The 22,166-nt window shown below is 43.6% G+C and overlaps 1 long non-coding RNA gene across 1 annotated transcript; it reads right to left on the bottom strand.

The window, feature by feature from the left end:
- Positions 1–1,876: 1,876 nt before the first annotated feature.
- On the bottom strand, positions 1,877–21,957 carry LOC147582651 (uncharacterized). The gene is made up of 4 exons (XR_015249380.1): positions 21,652–21,957; positions 20,674–20,842; positions 14,465–14,520; positions 1,877–2,351 (listed from the first exon to the last, which is right to left on the bottom strand). It is a non-coding gene; the product is annotated as an uncharacterized LOC147582651 (long non-coding RNA).
- Positions 21,958–22,166: the final 209 nt, after the last annotated feature.

The following is a 22,166-nucleotide window of genomic DNA, read 5'->3' as shown; positions in this document are numbered from 1 at the left end:
GACACAGAATCGGAAACAGGCTCCAGGCTCCGAGCCATCAGCCCAGAGCCCGACGCGGGGCTCGAACTCACGGACCGCGAGATCGTGACCTGGCTGAAGTTGGACGCTTAACCGACTGCGCCACCCAGGCGCCCCACTTTCTGTTTCTTTCAAAAATAAATACAATAAACATTAAAAAAAATTAAAAAAAAAACAAATCCAGTTAAAAAACGGACAGAGAATGTGAACCAACATTTCTCCAAAGAAGACATATAGACGGCCAACAGACAAATGAAAAGATGTTCAACCTCACTCATCATCAGGGAAATGCAAATCAAAAACTACAGTGGGATGCTACCTCACACCTGTCAGATGGCTAAAATAAAAAAAACACAAGAAACAAGTGTTGGTGAGGATGTGAAGAAAAAGGAACCCTTGTGCACTGTTGGTAAGAATGCAAACGGGTGCAGCCACTTTGGAAAACAGTATAGAGTTTCCTCAGAAAGTTAAAAATAGAACTACCAGGGCACCTGGGTGGCTCAGTCGGTTGAGCGTCCAACTTCAACTTCGGCTCAGGTCATGATCTCACAGTTCGTAGGTTTGAGCCCTGCGTCAGGCTCTGTGCTGACTGCTTGCTCGGAGCCTGGAGCCTGCTTCAGGTTCTGTGTCTCCTTCTCTCTCTGCCCCTCCCCCACTCACGCTTTGTGTCACTCTGTTTCTCAAAAATAAATAAACGTAAAAAAAAAAATAAAAAAAAAATAGAACTACCATATGATCCAGCAATCACACTATGGGGTATTTACACAAAAAACACAAAAACACTAATTTGAAAGGACATATGCACCCGTATATCTATTGCAGCCTTATTTACAAGAGCCAATCTATAGAAGCAGCCCAAGTGTCCACTGATAGATGAATGGATAAAGATGTACCATAGGTATGGAATTATATATTATTATACCATATTATATATATATATATATATATATATATATATATGATTATTAGTCAGCCAAAAAAAAGAATAAAGTCTTGCCATTTGCAACAACATGGATGGAAGAAGAGAGTATAATGCTAAGCAAATAAGTCAGTCAGAGAAAGACAAATACCACATGATTTCACTCATATGTGGAATTTAAGAAACAAAACAAACGAATAGAGGAAAGAAAGAGAAAGAGAAATGAAGAAATAGACACTTAACTATAGAGAACAAACTGATGTTCACCAGAGGGGAGGCAGGTGGGGGGCGGGGGTTGTGTGAAATAGGTAATGGGGATTAAAGAGGTATATGTCCAACATTCACCATGCATACCCTGCACTCCAATTTTAGCCCAGAGAAGTGGTTACCCATGTACACAGAGAGCAGGCCTGAGTCACAAAACATCGGAAAGAGTGCAAACGTTCAGCATCAGAGAGTGGTTACGTAAACGATGGTTGATCCATTCTATTGAAAACCATGCAGCACCTAAAAAGATGTAGGAGGACTTATGTGGGCAAACATGACAAGATCTTAAAGACAAAGGCAGTATAGAACAGAGGTACCCAATAAGGGCTTTACCACCGCCTACCTGGACTCAGATCTCCTAGTGCCTGCGTTTCCTGGCTGTCTGAGCCGCGGCAAACTTTCTATGCCTCCACTTCCCCGTTTGTAAAATGGGAAAAAGATGGTATGCTCCTGAGTTTTGGGTTTTTGTGTTTTTTAAATTTTTGACATGGGAGTTAGGTAAGGCATTTGAATCACACCTGTCTCACGTTATCAACAAGTGCCACTAGCTTTTATACGTTAAATGAGAAAGTCAAGTTGTAAAACACCGAGATGAAAGCTTTGCTATTAGAGACAGTTTTTCTGCGCGCACATGCTTACACACACATAGAAAATGGTCCAGGAGAAAACACACCACATTCATAGCAGTGTTTATTTCTGAGAAAGGGAGAGGCTTGGGTGGGGCTGGAACAGCCCAGGGGAAGTGTCTGTCAACTTTCCACTTTGTGTTGTTTACTTTTTCACAGCAATAAATGTAACTTGTGTAAATACCGTAGAAAGCAATACAAATATTTAAAAACCTTAGAACATACAACCAGCAGTACCTAAGGGAAGGCAACACAGTCTTTGACTCTAAGTTCTAAGTTTTAGAGAGTTACAAATGTTTCACTCAAGGAAGTTGAACAATTGTGCAACTTTCAATACTGCTTTGTATCTGTTTTGGCTATACAAGCAACTTCCTTAGCAACATGAGTTCAGGCCTTGGTTAACAATGCTTTGCAAAGAACAGATACCAATGATCTGTCTTGTGAACAGGCTGGCTGTCACCAATGATGATGCCTTCCAGAGTTGAATATGGGCCAAGTTTAACTCATCTTCATCATGTGTGCTAGTTAAAAAAATTTTTTTTTAAACATGTTTATTCATTTTTGAGAGACAGAGAGTGAGCAGGGGAGGGGAAGAGAGAGAGGAAGACAGAGAATCTGAAGCAGGCTCCAGGCTCTGAGCTCTCAGCACACAACCCTACACAGGGCTTGAACCCATCAACGGTGAGATCATGACCTGAACTGAAGTCGGATGCTTAACCAACTGAGCCACCCAGGCACCCCTGTGTGTTAGTTTTAATTGCACTTCTGCTCTATCTCACAACCTCCAAGCAAAGAGGTGGTCCAACTGTGCAGGATTTATCCTGAGTCTTTGGAAGAAATGCTGGTGAAGAGAGATCCCAGGGTGAGGAAGAAGAACTTTCCATCAGATGCTATGTGCCTTGGGCCTCCTGTTACTCTCTTGTGTCAATTTGGATAAAGAAGCATTTCACTTTCTAAAACTCGTTATTAAAAGAATAAAAAATATATATATATATATATATATATCTTAAATTTTATTTTTTATTTCAGAGAGAGACAGAACATGTGAATGGGGGGAGAGGCAGAAGGAGAGAGAGAGAGAGAGAGAGAGAGAGAGAGAGAATCTTGAGCAGGCTCCATGCTCAGCACAGAGCCCGACATGGGGCCCGATCCCACCAGCCTAGGATCATGACCCGAAATCAAGAATCAGATGCTCAACTGGCTGAGCCACCCAGGTGCCCCTAAAAGAAAACATTTTTAGAAATATTTAAATCGAAACATCATACAACACCCATGTGTTAGCCACCCAGATTTAGCTGATATACTTTCACACACATTTTATTCAAAATTTTATTTAAACATTTTTTGGCGAATACGGCACAGCTACAGTTCTCTCTGCTCTCCCGTCATTAATTTCATTCCCTTTCGCAGAGGTACCCAGTCTCCTGAACTGAGTGTATACGTAACATTAGCAGGCATGCTTTTAAATCTTCCCATGGAAATATGTGCATCATTCGGGACTTTGGCAGACACAGTGAGCTACCTGAGGGAGTCGACTAAAAGTTCTATCTGCAAATGTGTAGACTGTGATGAGGACGCTCAGAAAGGGGTGGTGAATCACCTTGGGGAGAGCAGCTGAGGGGAGTCGTCATCACGTCTAGGCTTGGAGGGACTTGTCGGAAGCACCCGCTATAGACTGAGATAGACCTGCCACCATAGGAGCCGCTACCTGACTGCAGCTGTGGCGTTCGGTGAACTAATGCAGCCTGACGAGGGGGCAGTGGGCAGGCAGGGGGGCAGAGTTAATACCCAGCCTCCCTCTCCTCCTCCCCTCAGACTCCTACTGGTGCCTCCAGCGGGATGAACCCAACTGAAGCCACAGGAAAAAGAGCTCCCTAATGAAGTCCACAAAGCCTCCCAGGGCCAGAGCCTGGGGGAGAAGGCTGGAAGGTGGATCCGGCAGCAGAGAATATGTATCCAAAAGAAAACAAAGCATTGGTTGTGTGGTTCACAGATGCGCTTAGAGGGTGTCCGATTTTTATATGCACTTTTGCAACTTAAGTTTTTTCATTCGCCATGATAGTTTTGATAATTTATCCATGCTGAAAAAAACGTAGCTCTAATTCATACGTTCACTTTAATTGCTCTAGAGTACCCCATCATTTCATCATTGCAAGCAGTGCTGTAAAGAACAAGCTTAGGTACAGATGGCCGACCCACACATGCAAAAACCTTGGTTGCACATATACACAAAAGTGTTTGTTGAGTTGAGATTACGTACACGTTAACATTGCTAAGTATTGCAAAACTGCCCCCTATTGTAATTATTCCAGTTTTCACTCCCACAGGCCAACTACAAAAGCCCCCATATATGATCTCCACTCTTTTTTTTTTTTTTTAATTTTTTTTTTTCAACGTTTATTTATTTTTGGGACAGAGAGAGACAGAGCATGAACAGGGGAGGGGCAGAGAGAGAGGGAGACACAGAATCGGAAACAGGCTCCAGGCTCTGAGCCATCAGCCCAGAGCCCGACGCGGGGCTCGAACTCACGGACCGCGAGATCGTGACCTGGCTGAAGTCGGACGCTTAACCGACTGCGCCACCCAGGCGCCCCATGATCTCCACTCTTAACACAGTTGATTAGACTTGAAAACCTTGCCAACCTAATGGCTCTGAAATCATAACTCATCGTTATTTTAATTTGCATTTCCCTGTTAAAGAGCACTGTTTACTTTGTTATAACTTATAATCCCCAACAGTGACACTGAAGGCATGACAAAGCAGTTATTACCACGAAGCTCATGTTAGTGCTTCTAGTGTTCACAGTCAGTGGCCATTACAAAATATGCCTTCAGTTGATTGCTCACGTCTTACGTTCCTTGGGTTTTTGTTTTTGTTTTTTTAAATTTTTTAAAATGTTTACTTATTTTTGAGACAGAGAGAGAGAGAGAGAGACAGAGCACAAGCAGGGTAGGGGCAGAGAGAGAGGGAGACACAGAATCCAAAGCAGGCTCCGGGCTCTGAGCCGTCAGCACAGAGCCTGACGCGGGGCTCGAATCCACGAACTGTGAGATCATGACCTGAGCCGAACTCAGAAGCTCAGCTGACTGAGCCATCCAGGCGCCCCAACTTTGGGTTTTTTAATATACAGTTCACGAATGCCAGAGCACATGTGGGTGCTTTCATGAACGAAAACACTTGCTAACCTATTTATTCATAAGAAAACAACTCAAAACAATCTTGGTTTCCCATGTTTTCTTGTCACTTTCCAGGGATTGTGTTGAAGTGCAAGTCACTTAGAAAATGAACTCCGGGGCGCCTGGGTGGCACAGTCGGTTAAGCCTCCGACTTCAGCCAGGTCACGATCTCGCGGTCCATGAGTTCGAGCCCCGCGTCGGGCTCTGGGCTGATGGCTCAGAGCCTGGAGCGTGCTTCCGATTCTGTGTCTCCCTCTCTCTCTGCCCTTCCCCCGTTCATGCTCTGTCTCTCTCTGTCCCCAAAATAAATAAAAAACGTTGAAAAAAAAAATTAAAAAAAAAAAAAAAAGAAAATGAACTCCAAGGGGCGCCTGGGTGGCGCAGTCGGTTGAGCGTCCGACTTCAGCCAGGTCACGATCTCGCGGTCCGTGAGTTCGAGCCCCGCGTCGGGCTCTGGGCTGATGGCTCGGAGCCTGGAGCCTGTTTCTGATTCTGTGTCTCCCTCTCTCTCTGCCCCTCCCCCGTTCATGCTCTGTCTCTCTCTGTCCCAAAAATAAATAAACGTTGAAAAAAAAAATTAAAAAAAAAAAAAAAAAAAGAAAATGAACTCCAAGATTTTGGTTTTTTTCCCATGAGAAAGAGTGGATATTTTTAAGAAGGAAGAAAGAGAACATTTGGGAAAAAGGTGCTATGACACCACAGGTGTTGGGAAGTTTGTGTTTGTTTAAAATTTTTAAAGCTGTAGCATGCATATGTGTGCATGGAATATTCTAGGGACAATATTCTAGAAACAAGAAATGGTTGCCTCTGGGGAGGAGACTGAGAATTTCAGGGTTGGGATGAGAAATAGATTCAGTTTCCATTATGTAACTCTTGGCATTCTTGGAGTGCCTGGCTGGCTAAGTGGGTGGGGCATGCAACTCTTGATCTCAGGGTTATGAGTTTGAGCCCCACGTTGGGTGCAGAGATTACTTAAAAAAAAATAAAATCTTTTTTAAAAAAATGTTTATTTTTTTGGAGAGCACAAGCGAAGGAAGGGGCAGAGAGAGGGGGCCAGGTGCCCCCCCTTTTTAATGTTTATTTATTTTTGAGAGAGAGAGAGAGAGAGAGAGAGAGAGCAGAGGAGGGGCAGAAAAAGAGGGAGACACAGAATCCAAAACAGGCTCCAGGCTCTGAGCTGTCAGCACAGAGCCCGATTTGGGGCTTGAACTCACAAGCCATGAGATCATGACCTGAGCCAAAGTCGGACACTTAACTGACTGAGCCACCCAGGTGCCCCCCAAAAATAAAATCTTAAAAAAACAATTACAGAACTCTTGGCATTATTGGCTTTTGTTTTACCACCTCCAAACAAACCAGAGAATATGATCTGATTATCATAAAAATTTGTGACTTTTTCATCCCAAATAACTTAGTTTTAACTTGCCATCAAATTAATTATTAAATACAGAGCTATGTGAAAGGGAAATTAACTCCCTGAAATGGTAAAACAGAAGTGTCAACACTTTGACATTGTATTTTCACCATCGCAGATTTCCTTTTAACAAACAGTCTACATTATGCTTCCAATTTAAAAGTCAATAATGGATGGAGGCCAGTTTAACATCCTGGAAAAGAAGGGCAAACAGCTGTCAGAGTATTGCAAAACTATTTAGAAAACTTTACGCCAGTTTCATGTTTTTATTTCAGGAAAGTGTGACCTTTACTTTTCCATCTATAAAACAGAGAACAACATGACTGTGCTAGGGTGAAATTTATTTATTTCCTTTTTTTATTTAAGGAAAGATTTCGCTGTATATTCCTCTCGTATCTCTGACACACTTACCCAGTTAGACAGCAAGCTGTTTTGTCATCCTGGGTTTCCTCACGTGTGGCTGCTTTATCCTCTGCTGCTGCCTCAAAGCAACCCCTTTGGGGTGCTTTAGTTCTCTGCCCTGGTGGAGCCCTGGTCCCCAGAGAAGGGACACACACTTTCTGGATGAGTGACACCATTTTCCTCAGGGCAAGGCAACTATCCAGATCAATCAAATCCCTTTTCCCGTAGGTTCAAATAAAGAATTCCTACCATGTGAATATTAAAAAAAAACTTGTTTTGAGCAATCAATACCTGAAAACGTTGTTTTGATTTGGGGGTAAGTTTTATGTTGGCTGATTGGTTTTTTGGGAAGTGATGTAAAAAGTGTTCTTATAATAGTATGATATATAGTAGTTATACTATATCCTACTACTTATAATAGTAGTTATACTAGTTGTGATTATTATTTTATACACTGTTTCAGTATACTTATAGACATAATCATATAATCATTTATGGAGTTTAAAATTTGAAAGAAGTTTCATAAACTTCCTCCCCTTCTCCCTATATCACAAGTTCTTTTGGACCTTCAAGGACAATTTTAAAATCATAATCCATGGGGGCGCCTGGGTGGCGCAGTCGGTTAAGCGTCCGACTCCGGCTCAGGTCACAATCTCGCGGTCCGTGAGTTCGAGCCCCGCGTCGGGCTCTGGGCTGATGGCTCAGAGCCTGGAGCCTGCTTCCGATTCTGTGTCTCCTTCTCTCTCTGCCCCTCCCCCCTTCATGTTCTGTCTCTCTCTGTCTCAAAAATAAATAAAAACGTTAAAAAAATTAAAAAAAAAATCATAATCCATGTAGAAAAGCCCATTCAGGAGCACCTGAGTGGCTCAGTCAATAGGGCATGTGACTCTTGATCTCAGGGTTTTATTTATTTATTTATTTATTTTTTTAATTTTTTTTTTAACGTTTATTTATTTTTGAGACAGAGAGACAGAGCATGAACGAGGGAGGGTCAGAGAGAGAGGGAGACACAGAATCTGAAACAGGCTCCAGGCTCCGAGCTGTCAGCACAGAGCCTGACGCGGGGCTCGAACTCACGGACCGCGAGATCATGACCTGAGCCGAAGTCGGCCGTTTAACCGGCTGAGCCACCCAGGCGCCCCGATCTCAGGGTTTTAAATTTGAGTCCCATGTTGGGTGTAGAGATTACTTAAAAATAAAATCTTAAAAAAAGTTTTTTAAATGTTTATTTATTTTTTGAGAGACAGAGAGAGACAGAGACAGGGGAGGGGCACAGGGAGAGGGAGACACAGAATCTGAAGCAGGCTCCAGGCTCTGAGCTGTCAGCACAGAGCCTGACGCGGGGCTCGAACCCACGAACTGTGAGATCATGACCTGAGCTGAAGTTGGATGCCTAACTGACTGAGCCACTCAGGTGCCCCCAAAATAAAATCTTAAATAAAAAAAAAGAAAAGAAAAGTCCATCCATTTATCCATGCTTTCATCTCTTCATTTACTCAACAAGTATACACTGAGTGTACATGGTGTGCTGGGTACAGGTTAGGTGCTGAGAAAAGAAGAAAAAAGAAAAACCCCACTACCTTCCCAATGGAATATCATAGTACATTAGAAGAGATATGACATATAGATCACTAAGTGCAGTAAAGAACAATAGGGGCTGTAAAGTCGGCTATATCCAACATAATGTGTCAGTTAGCTATTGCTGTGTAACTAGTAGCTCCCACATCCTTATATCATACAGCACTAATTATTTGTTTGCTCATGAGTCTGGCAACTTGTCTGGCTCAGCCTGGGTGACTTGACTCAGCTCCATGTATTTCTCACCTTTCTCCGGGAACCAACGGGTTAGCTCACACACGTTCATTTCGTGCTGATGGCGGAGGCACAGGCAGAAACACACATGGCTTAAGGCCTAGACACAGAACTGACACGCTGTCACTTCTTTCCATATGCTGTTATCCAAAGTAAGTCATATGGCCACACCCAAAGTCGAAGAGTTAGGAAACGGTATGATAGCATTCCTCTCAGTAATGTCTGTTGCCTTTTGTAATCACAGTAGTCAAAACCACTATCCCTGTCACATGGTGATGACTTTGGAGCCCTGTGACCACCAGTGCAGGCTTATGGTTTTGGTACTTAGGGATCTAGATGCACCTCCAAGTTCACAGTTTGATTTCCTCCCTATTACACCTGTAGCAGATGCTGTTGTTGGCCACCCATGCTCCCTCACACTGACCCCGTTAGGGCACAGGCCCACTTCCAGCTGCCAGGGCTTTCTCCTGCCAGAGCCCACTTTGTCCACCCACAAGACAGGCCAGAGTGCCCAGGAATTGTCACTGCCCCTGAGTAGCCCTGGATGCCTGACTGATGGGCAGTGGCAGTGGGACACCCTAAGGTGTATTCTGCTCTGGCTCCCAGAGATCCCCTGCAGACACAGCTCGGGGTCTCCAAGTGCTAGGTCCCTTGGTAATTCACCTTGATCGGCTGCTTCCCTATATTATCTCACCTGTCCTCCCACAGGGATTCCTGAAATGACCTGCCACATAAACCAGTACTCTAAGCCTTTGCCTCAGAGTCAGCCCCTGGGGTTTTTGCATTAAGGATGACCAATGCATTGGGTCATCCCAAGAATTAATGGCCCCAGTCAGCCACTAAATGACCAGATGGCATCAGGTGAGCCACTTTCAAAAGGGAGGTAGCTGGTCAGTCTAAGGTAGGATTTTTTTTTTCATATAAGATATTAAACAGGCTGACTGGATAATTAATTTTCTTTTTAAGAAATTCCCTTATTTTTCTTGGGGCGCTTGGGTGGCTCAGTTGGTTGAGTATCCAACTTCGGCTCAGGTCATGATCTCATGGTTTGTGGGCTCGAGCCCCGCATCGGGCTCTGTGCTGACCGCTTGCTCAGAGCCTGGAGCCTACTTCAGAGTCTGTGTCTCCCTGTCTCTCCGCCCCTCCCCCACTCACGCTCTGTCTCTCTCAAAAAAATTATAAGATATTATAAAAACATTATAACATCTCATAAAAACATTAAAAAAAAGAAATCCTCTTGTTTTTCTTCTGACTATAAGGGGGAAACATGATCATTGTAAAATTTTGAGAAATACACGAAAGTAAACTTCAAATAATTTAATTACCCTAATTCACCATTGGTGATTTTTTAATTATAATTATTGTTAAGGATTTTATTTATTTGTTTATTTATTTATTTTTATTTTTAGTTCAATTTTTTTTTAGAGAGAGAGAGAGAGCACGTGGGGGGGGGAGACTGGCTGGGGGGGAGGCAGGGAGAGAGAGAGAGAGAGAGAGAAAATCTTAAGCAGGCTCCATGTTGAGCATGGAGCTCAACACAGGACTCAATCCCACAACCGTGGGATCATGACCTGAGCTGAAATCAAGAGTTGGAGGCTCAACTGACAGAGCCACCCAAGCGGCCCTATTTATTTATTTTAAAATGTTCATTCCAGTATAGTTAACATACAGTGTTATATTAGTTTCAGTTGTACAATATAGTGATCCAACATTTCCATATGCCACACAGGGCTCATCGTGGCAAGTGCATTCCTTCGTATTCATTACCTATTTCACCCACCCGCCATTAAGGATTTTAAATTGTGGTTCCTTCCATCCCAACATTGTGTGTTTTGGGTTTGTTTATCTTCCCCTGGTTTTATGGATATATAATAACAGACAACACTGTGTAAGTTTAAGGTGTACAACATAATAATTTGACTTACATATATTGTGAAATAATTACCAAAAAAGTTTAGCTAACATCCATCACTTCACATAGATGCCAAAAAATTGGTTTTTTTACTCTTGATGAGAATTCTTAGGATTTAGTCTCTCACTGCCTTTCCTATGTATCATATAGCAGCAGTGTTAACGACAGTCATCATGTTGCACATTTCATCCCACTACTTACTTATCTTATAAATAGAAATTTGTACCTTCTGTCCACCTTCCTCCGATTCCCCAACTCCACAATCCCTGCCTCTAGGGACCACAAATCTGGTCTCTTGTTCTATAAGTTTGGGCTTTACTTTGTTTTGCTTTTTGGACTCCACATATAAGTGAGGACATTCTGTGCTTAGACTCTGGCTGTCCTCAGGGACGACGATACTAAGATTTCTGCAATTGTTCTCTTGCTGTATGTAGACACAGCTTGATGTAAACTGCTTGCACAGCATCAGGAAGAAATGGCTGCTGGTCCCTTAGGTAACAGAAGAGGACACTCTGACTGTAAACAGGGTTTTCTTTGTCAAGGAACAGAAACTACCAACCAGTCTTTTCAAGCTCAGACCAGGAGTTTGGGGGAAACAAAGTAAGTTACAGAATGTAGTAGAGAAAATTAGGACATGAAAGTCAATAGCCTCAGCATGAAGTTTATGTAGGTGATTGGACTATTTTTCTCAAACTGCAAGGAAACAAAAGGCTGGAACAGGACATATACAGTTAGAAAGACTGACTTTGATCATAAAAAGACCCCGGGGTATGGGCCATCAAGTAGGGCAGAAGCAGGGTCTGGTTGTATCTTTAAGAAGAGCAGAAAACATTTTGAAAAGGTGACATACTTACAGATAGATTGAGACCAGGCAAAAACACCGTAAGAAGACAACCGCAGGAAGTAACAGGAATAATAAGGAAAGCATTAAATCCATGATGGTAACAGCCCTAGATAAAGACATGAGTTTGAGCCCTCTCTGGGGGAGGGGATCACACAAAGTCCAAGTGAGGAAGTGGGGAAGGTGAGGTACGAAGGGAGGAGAGGAAGGCTTTTCAGCATGGCTGCCTATTTTGGGAAACTGAGGCTCCGTTTCACTGGCACCACAGCAGAAGAAATGCCCAGCTCAGCCCAGCCCCAGCCATGGAATCATGAGCACACGAAATGGTTGTTGGTTTAAGCCACTGAATTTTCTTTATGAAGAAATAGGTAACTGATAGAAGGGGGAAGACTGATGGGTTAAGCAGAATGGCCCCCAAAGATGTCCACTTCCTAATCCCTGGAACTATAAATATGTTACATTACATGACAAAAGGGCATTTGCAGATGGAATTAAGGTTAAAGATCTTTTTTTTTTTTTTTAACATTTATTCAGTTTTTGAGAGACAGAAAGAGAACATGAGTGGGGAAGGGGCAGAGAGGGAGACACAGAATCAGATGTAGGCTCCAGGCTCTGAGCTGTCAGCACAGAGCCCGACGTGGGGCTTGAACTCATGAACCATGAGATCATGACCTGAGCTGAAGTCGGATGCTTAACCATCTGAGCCACCCAAGTGTCCCAAGGTTAAAGATCTTAAAATAGGAAGATTTTCTTGGATCATCTGGGCATAACCTAATCACAGAAAGCCTTATAAGCAGAGAACTTTTTCCAGCTGGAGTCAGAGAGACATGGTAGAAGGAAAAGTAGGAGATGTTGAATCTATAAGGAAGACTTGACCTACTTTGCTGGGCTGGGGGTGGGGGTGGGGAGGGGAATGTGGAAAGCATAAGTAACACAGGAAGTCTCTCAAAGAAGCAGAGACTGGCTCTTGGCTGACAACCAGAAAGGAAACTGAGACCCCCGTTCTACAACCAAGAGAAACTGAAATTGGCCAACAACTTGAATGGGCTTGGAAGCCAACTGATTCCCAGGCTCTCCAGCAGGGAACAAAGCCTCACCAGCACCATGACTGCAGCTTTGTGAGCCTTTAAGCAGGGGACCCAGTTGAACTATGCCTGGACTTCTGACCTACAGAACTGTAAGATAAGAGATGGGTGTTGTTTTAAGCCTCTGTGTGGTAATTCATTACAGTAGCAATAGAAAACCTACACCCGATGTGTAAACTGACCACTGCAAGGCAATTTGAGCCACATGGACCTCAAGGAGTGTGCCCCAGGCCACGGGCAGAGACAGCAACAGCCAGCTGTGGAAGACAGTGGAGAAGGCTTCCTGGAGAAGGAGGAGTTTCAGCAGGGCTTTGAAGGAACGCTGTGTTAGGTCAGACTCCTCCCAGAAGCTTGCCCTGAAACAAGGATTTTAGGGCAGGTACTTGTTTTAGGTGATAATCCCAGGAAATACCAGCAGAGGAATGAGAAAGTGAGACAGGGAAAGGAAAGAAGTCAATAAAAATGAATTTTCAAGCAAGTGAACAGTTGTGGGCAAAGAGGGTTCTGTCCTTCAAGGAGGTACAGGGAAACTGTGTAGACTATGCCTGAGAACAGCTGTATTCGAGGGACAATAGGACGAGATGATCAACTCCTATGGTCATTGACTGAGAGTTTTTTCTGGGAGCACAGATTAGCTGGCACTTCTGGCCCATCACGTGTGCGTGCAGAGCACCCACCAGCAACTGCGGAAAGCACTCAGGTGGAAAGTTGCAGGTGCTGGCAGTTGGAAGTCTGGGTGCTGCTATGAACTGAACCGGTAGGGGCCCAGGCGTACGGGTAGAACACCTACAATATCTGCTGCAAGGGGTGAGGTTACCAGGCACAGACCAGAGAAGGAGTTCCAGACAGAGGGGGATGGGTATGCACATAGAGGCATGAAAAATACACAAAAGAGTGTTGTAAAGTGATTAGTGGAGTTTGGTCTGGATTCAGACGAGCAGGGCTGAATTCTGGTTCCGTTTCCTCACTCACTGTGCCTCCTTGGGCAAGTGACTTCACTGCCCTTTGTGATGTTTATACAATGGGAATTATGTATAGTACCTATCTTACTGGGTTGTCATGAGGACTAAATTAGATAATGTTTTAAAAGGGTATCGTAGACCCTTACCTAACACCATACACAAAAATTAACTCAAAATGCCTCAAAGATCTAAATGTAGGAGCTAAAATGATAAAACCCTTCAAAGAAAACATAAGACAAAAACTTCATGATATTGGATTTGGCAATGATTTTTTGGATAGGACACCAAAGACACAGGCAGCAAAAACAAAAATGATAAATTTGACTCCATAAAAATTAAAAGCTTTTGTGCATCAAAGAATGTATCAACAAAGTGAAAAGGCAACCTATAGAAAAGGAGAAAATATTTGCAAATCATCTGATAGATTAATATCTAGAATATATAAAGAGCTCCTATAATTCAACAACAAAAAAACAAACAGCCTAAATAAAAATGAGCAAAGGGCTTGAGTAGACGTTTCTTGAAGAAACGTGAATGACCAATAAGCACTTAAAAAGATGTTCATTGGGGCCCCTGGTTGGGTCAGTCGGTTAAGCATCCAACTCTTGGTTTTGGCTCAGGTCATCATCTCACAGTTTGTGGGTTCGAGCCCTGCGTTGGGCTCTCCTCTGACAGTGCAGGGCCTGCTTGGGATTCTGTCTCTCCCTCTCTGCCCCTCCCTTGCTAGCTCTTTCTCTCTCCCAAAATAAATAAATAAATTAAAAAAAAAAACTTCTCTTCATCTAATCATTAGTGAAATGCATATCAAAACCACCATGAGATACCACCTCATACCCATTTATTGTGGCTACTATAAAAAACAAAAACCACCATCACCACCAAAAACAACAAAACACCCCAGAAAATAGCAAGGTATGGAAAGGCATGATGGAATTGGAATCCTTATACGCTGTTGATGGGAATGTAAAATGGTACAGCCACTGTGGAAAATAGTATAGCAGTTCCTGAAAAAATTAGACATAGACTTACCATATAATCCAGCAATTCCACTTCTGGTATATACCCCAAAGAATTGAAAGCAGGATCTGAAAGAGATATTTGTATACCTATATTCATAACAGCATTATTCACAATAGCCAAAAGGTAGAAGCAACTCAAATGTCCATTGACAGATGAATGGATAAATAAATTGTGATATATACATACAAATGAATATTATTCAGCCTTAAAAAGGAAGGAAATTCTGACACCTTCTACAATATGAATGTGTCTTGAGGACATCATGCAAAATGAAATAAGCTAGTCAAGAAAGACAAATACTGGGGGTCCTGGGTGGCTCAGTCGGTTAAGTGTCTGACTCTTGATTTTGGATTAGGTCATGATCTCATGGTCGTGAGACTGAGCCCCATGTCCGGCTCCACGCTGATCATGGAGACTGCTTGGGATTCTCCCTCTTCTCTCTCTCTGCTCTTCCCCCACTTGTGTGTGCATGCCCACTCTCAAAATAAATAAACATTAAAAAGAAAAGACAAACACTGTATGATTCCACTTAATATGAGTTATCTAGAGCAGTCAAAATCATAGAGAAAGAAAGTAGAATGGTGGTTGCCAGGAGATGAAGGAAAGGGTAATGGAGACTTATTATATAATAGCACATAGTTTCAGTTTTGCAAGATGAACAAAGCTGTGTAGATTCATGGCAGTGATGGCTGCACAATGACATGAATATACTTGATGACACTGAGCTGTACATTTAAAAATTCTTAAGATGGTACCTTTTATGTTATGTATATTTTACTGCAACTTAAAAAGTGGAAAGAAAAAATAATTTTAAAAAAAGGAGGTTTGTTGCCTGGTCAGCCCTCAATAATGATAAACGCTAGATTTGTTGTGCTGAGTGAGGGTGAATGTTGATTAGCTGGCTGTGCTCAAGGGTAGAGTACCTGGGGAAAATGGGTCCAGTGTGGGCATGAGGCCAAAAAGGTGGGTGGCAGGTATGAGTTACCTGTGTAGTCTGTGTTTAAAAATGTGGCCTTGCTTTTCAATAGGGACTTCTGAATCTAGGGGTCCATGGTTCCTAAGGAGTCTACGGGTAAGATTCAGAAGGTCCATAAACTTGGATAGGAAGAAAAGTTACTTCTATTTTCACAAACTTTGAACTAAAATTGTCCTTTTCTTTTAATGATGAATATAGGAAACAAATCACAGTGCCATTGGCAGGAATTATGACTTTATCCCTAGTAAAATACACAGAGATTTCCAGATTGCAAACTCATCACTACTCCAAAATGTTGGTTTCCAGATCTGCAATTAGATTGTGATATTTCATGCATTAATAAAGAAGCATACATAACAAAAATATTTATTTTTAAACATTTTGGTAAGTGCATTTCAGTATAATTGGTTTCCTTTGCAACCTTATGTATTCTGTTTTATGAATTTCAAAACATTCTTCTTCTTCTTCTTCTTCTTCTTCTTCTTCTTCTTTTTAAGTTTATTTATTTTTTTTTCAACGTTTATTTATTTTTGGGACAGAGAGAGACAGAGCATGAACGGGGGAGGGGCAGAGAGAGAGGGAGACACAGAATCAGAAACAGGCTCCAGGCTCCGAGCCATCAGCCCAGAGCCTGACGCGGGGCTCGAACTCACGGACCGCGAGATCGCGACCTGGCTGAAGTCGGACGCTTAACCGACTGCGCCACCCAGGCGCCCCTAAGTTTATTTATTTTGAGAGAGTGAACGAGTAGGGAGGGGCAAAGAGAGAGGGAGGGAGAGAGAATCCTAAGCAGGGTCCAGGCTGTCAGAGTAGCGCCCAATGTGAGGCTTAATCTTATGAACTGTGAGATCATGACCCAAGTGGAAATCAAGAGTTGGATGCTTAACCAACAAGCCTCCCAGGTGCCCCTCAGAACGTTATTCTAAGAAGGAGGTCTCTACGCTTCACCAGGCCTGCCGTGAGTCCATGCAAAAATAAAAAAGAAAGGGTAAAAAGTATAATCTGACATGTATTTAGTTGCAGTTATAGCTGGCTTTATTGAACATGGCTGTGTGCAAAGGGTCATGATCTGACTTGTGGCATTATACAAAGTTATCTGATAATAAATTCGTACAAGTAAAAGTTCCGACCAGATTTGCATGCCCGAGTGATAAATGCACATCAATAGTTCTCGGTCCTTCTTCCCCATCAACAGCTGTGGCTAACCCTGGCACTGAGCCTCCTTGAGTCAGAGCCAGGTTTCCTTGGGAACAGATACGCTATCTGTTGGGGAATGCATGTGTGGGTGGAAAAAATGCCGCAGGTTTTCTGATAGCACTCTCTTACCCTCAACAGTTGCCCTTCTCTCCTCTTTGATAAACACTGTAAAAACACAAAAATTGACACCCAATACTCTAGATCTAGGAGCTGAAGAGAAGGTGGTCACCATGGGCTCTTTCTGGAAAAGTAGAATTTGAGCACACATATTCAAATAAGTAATTATGTTCATGGTGAATATAGGGATGAATATAAATTTCAGTTAGATTAGAAATGGAGGGATTTCAGGGCAAGTTTATGAGACAGAAATGCCTAGCTGTTCTTGAAATTCTTTTCCTCTTCTTCCTTGGACCTACAGACCACTTTTCCCAGCCTCCTTTGCAGTAGAGCAGAGCCATGGGACTGTGCTCTGGTTAACGGAAGGTTAGTGGATGTGAAGTGCATTGCTTCCAGGCTAGGCTCTTGAAACCTTCCCACAGGCAGACATCCTCCAGGCTTTTACCCCTTTTGCCACAATTTTGGTGGTCCGTGTATAATCACAGGGTCTTTGTAAGTGGAAGGACAATGGAGGCCATAGCATATCCCAGTTAAGGATGTATCTTTCCCATTAGCACTGGGAGAGGCCTGGTCTTGCCTAGATCATGGGCTTAATCTTGAATGGATCACTGTGGCCTGGCAGATGGATGACTCGGTCATGATCCCACCCATGGGGTGAGAAATTGGCCCAGTAGGCCTCATCAAAGCAGATGGGGTGCATTAGTTTCTCATCGCTGCTGTAACAATTTATCACAAACCTAGTGCCTTGAAATAACATAAAGTTACTCTCTTATGGTTCTGGAAGTCAGATGTCTAAAATGGGAATCCGTGGGCTAAAATCAGGGTGCTGGCCAGCATGATTTCCTTTCTAAGGCTTTAGAGGAGAATCCATTTCCTTACCTTTTCCACCTTACAGAGACCTCTTGCACATCATGGCTTGTGCCTAATTTCTCCACTTTCAAAGCCAATAGCATCCATGTTATACTGTTATCTTTCTGATTCAAGTTCTATCTCCCTCTTCCACTTATAAGGACCCTTGTGATTTAGGAAAAAAAAAAAAAAAGAGGGGTGCCTGGGTGGCTCAGTCAGTGACTTGATTTCAGCTCAGTTCATGATCTCACGGTTCATGAGATCGATCCCCGTGTTGGGCTCTGCGCTGACAGTATGAATCCTGCTTGGAATTCTCTCTCTTATTCTCTCTCTGCCCCTCCTCTGCTCATTCTCTCTCTCTCTCTCTCTCTCTCTCTCTCTCTCTCTCTCTCAAAATAAATAAATAAACATTAAAAAAAAAAGGACCCTTGTTATTACATTGGGCTCACTGGATAATCCAGGGTCATCTTCCACGTTGAAGTCAGTTGATCAGTGATCTTAATTCTTTCTACAACCTTAATTCCCCTTTGCCACATAATCTAACGTATTTATGGGTTCCAGGGATTATGACATGGATATCTCTGGGGTCCATTACTCTGCATACCACATAGAACGAACACAATCACAATGAGATGAAAAGAAAGGTGACTCCCCAAAGGAAGGAATCCTGGGAAGACAGGAAGCATATGTTCTCTCTCATAATTTAAGATTTAAAGGGGTGTGGGCACCCATCTTGGTGCACTTCATTTGTACCTTTTTAAAATTATATATATATACACACATATATATGTATATATATACATACATATATATATATACATATATATTTTTTTTTTTTTTGAGAGAGAGAGAGAGAGAGAGAGAGACAGGCTGCAAGTAGGGGAGGGGCAGAGAGAGAGGGAGACACAGAATCTGAAGCAGGCTCCAGGCTCTGGGTTGTCAATACAGGGCTCGACATAAGGCTTGAACTCACGAACCATAAGATCATGACCTGAGCAGAAGTCGGTTGCTTAGCTGACTGAGCCACCCAGGCGTCCCTTGTACCTTTATTAAACATTTGTAGCAAATGTTTGTGATGTCCTATGTCACATCTTCTCAACTCACCTGATTTTAGCACACTTTTGATAGTCAGTTTGAATGCTTTGCCAGCATCCTTTATAAAGTTTCCATAGAAACAGCTCTCTGCTTTCTCTAAGACAGTGGAAGATCACTTAGGCAAATTCAGCTAAGTAGAAAGTGCAAGAGAGTTAATACTCAGGGAGGGAGCAATGTTCATCTAATGGCAGATGGAATCAAGGGTTAACTGCCACAGCCTCCATCCTCTGGTGGAACACTTCTGATGTGCTTTGTTCATGGTTCTTCAGAAGATTCCAGTGGTTGGGGCGCCTGGGTAGCTCAGTTGGTTAAACATCGGATTTGATCTTGATTTCGGCTCAGGTCATGTTCTTGTGGTCATGGGATCCAGTCCTGCATTGGGCTCTGAGCTGAACGTGCAGTCTGCTTAAGATTCTCTCTCTTCCTCTCTCTCCCTCTGCCCATCTCTCCTGCTCATGCTCTCTCTCGCTCTCAAAATAAATAAATAAACATTTTAAAAAAGGAGAAGAAGATCCCAGTCCAGTGGTATTGAGCCTCGGTTGCCCACAGCGGTAACCATCTCCTTAACACACTCTGTGTGTTGGCTTTCCCCCCTTCCCTGTCTCGTTCTCCCCACCCCTCACTCCTGCTTCCTCGGATCATCTCCCAAACAAGACTACCTGCACGCACAGCCTTCTCTCAGGTTGCACTTTTTTGGAGGAACCCGGCTAAAACAGCACCCACCACTGATGTTTTACGGAGGAGAGTCAGGGATGCAGGGCTCTGCAGGGTAGAACCCTGCCAGTACAATCCAGTGCAGCTTGTTTACAGGCATCTGTTAGGACTGGCTGACATCTAGTTGGTTGGCAGGTGCCCATGTCAGACAGGCCATCTCCCACTTACGAGATCTGTCAGCACCACAACATAAATCACTGGGCCTGACATGTCCTTCTTGGCTGGTTATGAGGTTCTAGTTCAAGACTTGTGAGTAGGGAATAGAAATATCTTACGACACAGTCCTATCGGGCCATGTGCTGGAAAGGTCGGTGTTCCATAAATGAGGAGAAAAGGTTATCTGAGGTTATTTTTTTTTTTTTCCCTTTAGTTCAGGCTGAGGTCAGGGTTGTTTATTTGAATTCTGGCAATAACCCTGGGAATTTACTTAGGTGCCAAGGGAAACATGAGGACAGCGGACTCCAGAAAGAGGGTGCACCAAGACATATGAGATAGCAGGTGTGAGCCCAGAGGAAGACACCAGGGCCTTGGCCTAGACACAACAGATGCCTGGTGACTTTCGAGGGGGGGTCACACATTCGTTGTTGGCTAATGCAGACATCCTTTAACCTACGTACCAGAGGGAGGTGAGGTAGAAGGTGGAGACGTAGATTTTCAGAAGACTTTTCTCATCTCACCCCCTGTCCCCTGAGATGCCGCGTGCGGCCATTCTCTTATGAAAACTTGTCCCTCCCCCAGGTGCTGGCAGAGTTGAGAATAGGGTCCTAGCACACTGAGCACCGCTGGCAGCCTCCTTCCGGTTTCAGGGAAGCTGACTCTGAGATAAAGAGCTGCATGGAGGAAGTCCAGTGAGGAGTGCTTTTGGGGGGACATAAGACCTTTGAGGGAGAAAGGGAGGAAGGTTCGGGCAGCTTGGGAAGTTGGGCTGTGATGCTGTCACTCTACAGGCCTCGAGCAAACCCACTCAGAGCTCTGGAGCTGGGTGGGCCTTCAGAGTTGTTTTGACTTGAGACAACCAGTCTTTGCACTCAGGCTACCCCCAGGAAGGTCACGCAGCCTTGGTCAAGGCAGCCACCAGGGCCCAACCTTCCTGGCAACTGAGGAGGTGAATATCTTGGTCCTGAAGTGGGGATCTTGACAAGACGCCAGAGCATCCGTTACAATTACCGTGTGCTACTGCCCCCGGGCCTCACAAAGGCCCCCACACCCCACCCCCATCTTCAGTGACCTTCATTCAGCCTTCCCTGGAAACAGAAAGAGCCGCTTTTACCTTGAAGATGCTTTGGGTTGAAGGAGAAAGCGTTTTTCCTTCCCCCTTGAATTCCAGGTCAATCCCTTCCATGGTAGGATTTCCTGTGTCACTAGTCCTCATTCCTTTGTTTTGCTCTCCTCCTTTTAACCGACCCATCTTTCCTGTTAGTGTTCTGGGAGTGGTTTACCTGTGGAGGCAGAAACACCATGGAGTGGACCAGTATACAACTGCGGTGTCATTTGAGTGTTGGAGTTGAGCATTTTCATGCAGGCTGTGAACTGTGTAATGGTGTGGCTATCATCATACTTTAGCGTCTCCACTAGAGCACGAAAAATACTTACTGAATTGCACTGCCGTGACTAAGCATGGGGGGAATGAAGTCACCGAAGTAGGGCTTTTGGGGAGTCCTGGAGAAAGGGGTGGGTAAGGCTCAGAGATCACAGCAAGGTGGTCCCTGAGCTCACTCAGACTCTGGGCTGGGTTTTCAGCTAACACCTGGAATAATTCAACATGTGACCTTTATTTACTCATGTATGAATATATACAGTAGGTCAGCTTGTCATTCCACTCAGTAAACAGCAAATGCCTTCTATGCATTTGGAACCACCTGGGACTGGGAGAATCAAAGATAAAGGAAGGGGACTGGGGGCTTACCCTGAGGAATTTGCAGCTGAAAAAGCAAGGTAGCTGATGTAACAGGTAGGAGAACCATGCAATAATCCAGGTGAGAATTCAAGATTCAAGAATCTGAATTCTCCATAAAACCCAAGGAAGATTTACAGTCAACAAACCTTTGTTTCTCTCTTTACAGTTTCCTAATCTGTACCTCAAAGCCTTGCTGTTAATAATTCTTTCTTTCTTAATGAAATGGTAGCCCAGTTGCCTTCCCGCCCCCCCCCCTTTATTTGTAGCACTATTTAGAAATAAGTGGGAAACAATGAGAGAGAGAGAGAGAGAGGGAGGGAGAGAGAAGGTCTAATATAATAGCATACTGACCTGCAAATTAACAGAAGTTCTTTCTTCAAGCTCCAGGACTTTTCCCATAATACAAAACCTTTCATTGTTATATTCATGGTGCTTTTATATTCACAGCAATACAGTCGCTGGCCTGAGTCTCTGGTGGATTTTCCTGCTGAGTGAGAAACTTTATGCTGCAACAACCCGAAGCCAAGTCTAGCTTTCCCTGGGGAGCCAAGAGAATGAACTCCAGGAATGCCACACCACTGATATTTCCATTGCTTCAATCTGGAAACTTCATCACTGGAGATGATGGAAGGAAGATTCTAGCCCAAGCTGCACCTTCTACTGTGAAAGTAGCATGGACCCTTCCTTTAATGATTAATAGCTTTACTAAGCCAGACCAAACTGCAAAGGATAAAAAGCATCTGTTTGTAATCAGGGGGACTTAAAGGCACCGAGGCCAATTTTTATTCAACCTGCCTCCAGTGGAACCGTGTCAGCCTCCACTCTCTGGTTGTCAGGGAGAGGAAGTTTCTGCCATCAGATATTTT

This window comes from Puma concolor, chromosome A3, assembly GCF_028749965.1.
Source record: "Puma concolor isolate L17-30 chromosome A3, mPumCon1.1.hap2, whole genome shotgun sequence".
Lineage (NCBI taxonomy): Eukaryota > Metazoa > Chordata > Mammalia > Carnivora > Felidae > Puma > Puma concolor.
Note: the sequence above shows the minus strand (reverse complement) of the source record. Positions and strands in the feature narration are given on the sequence as shown.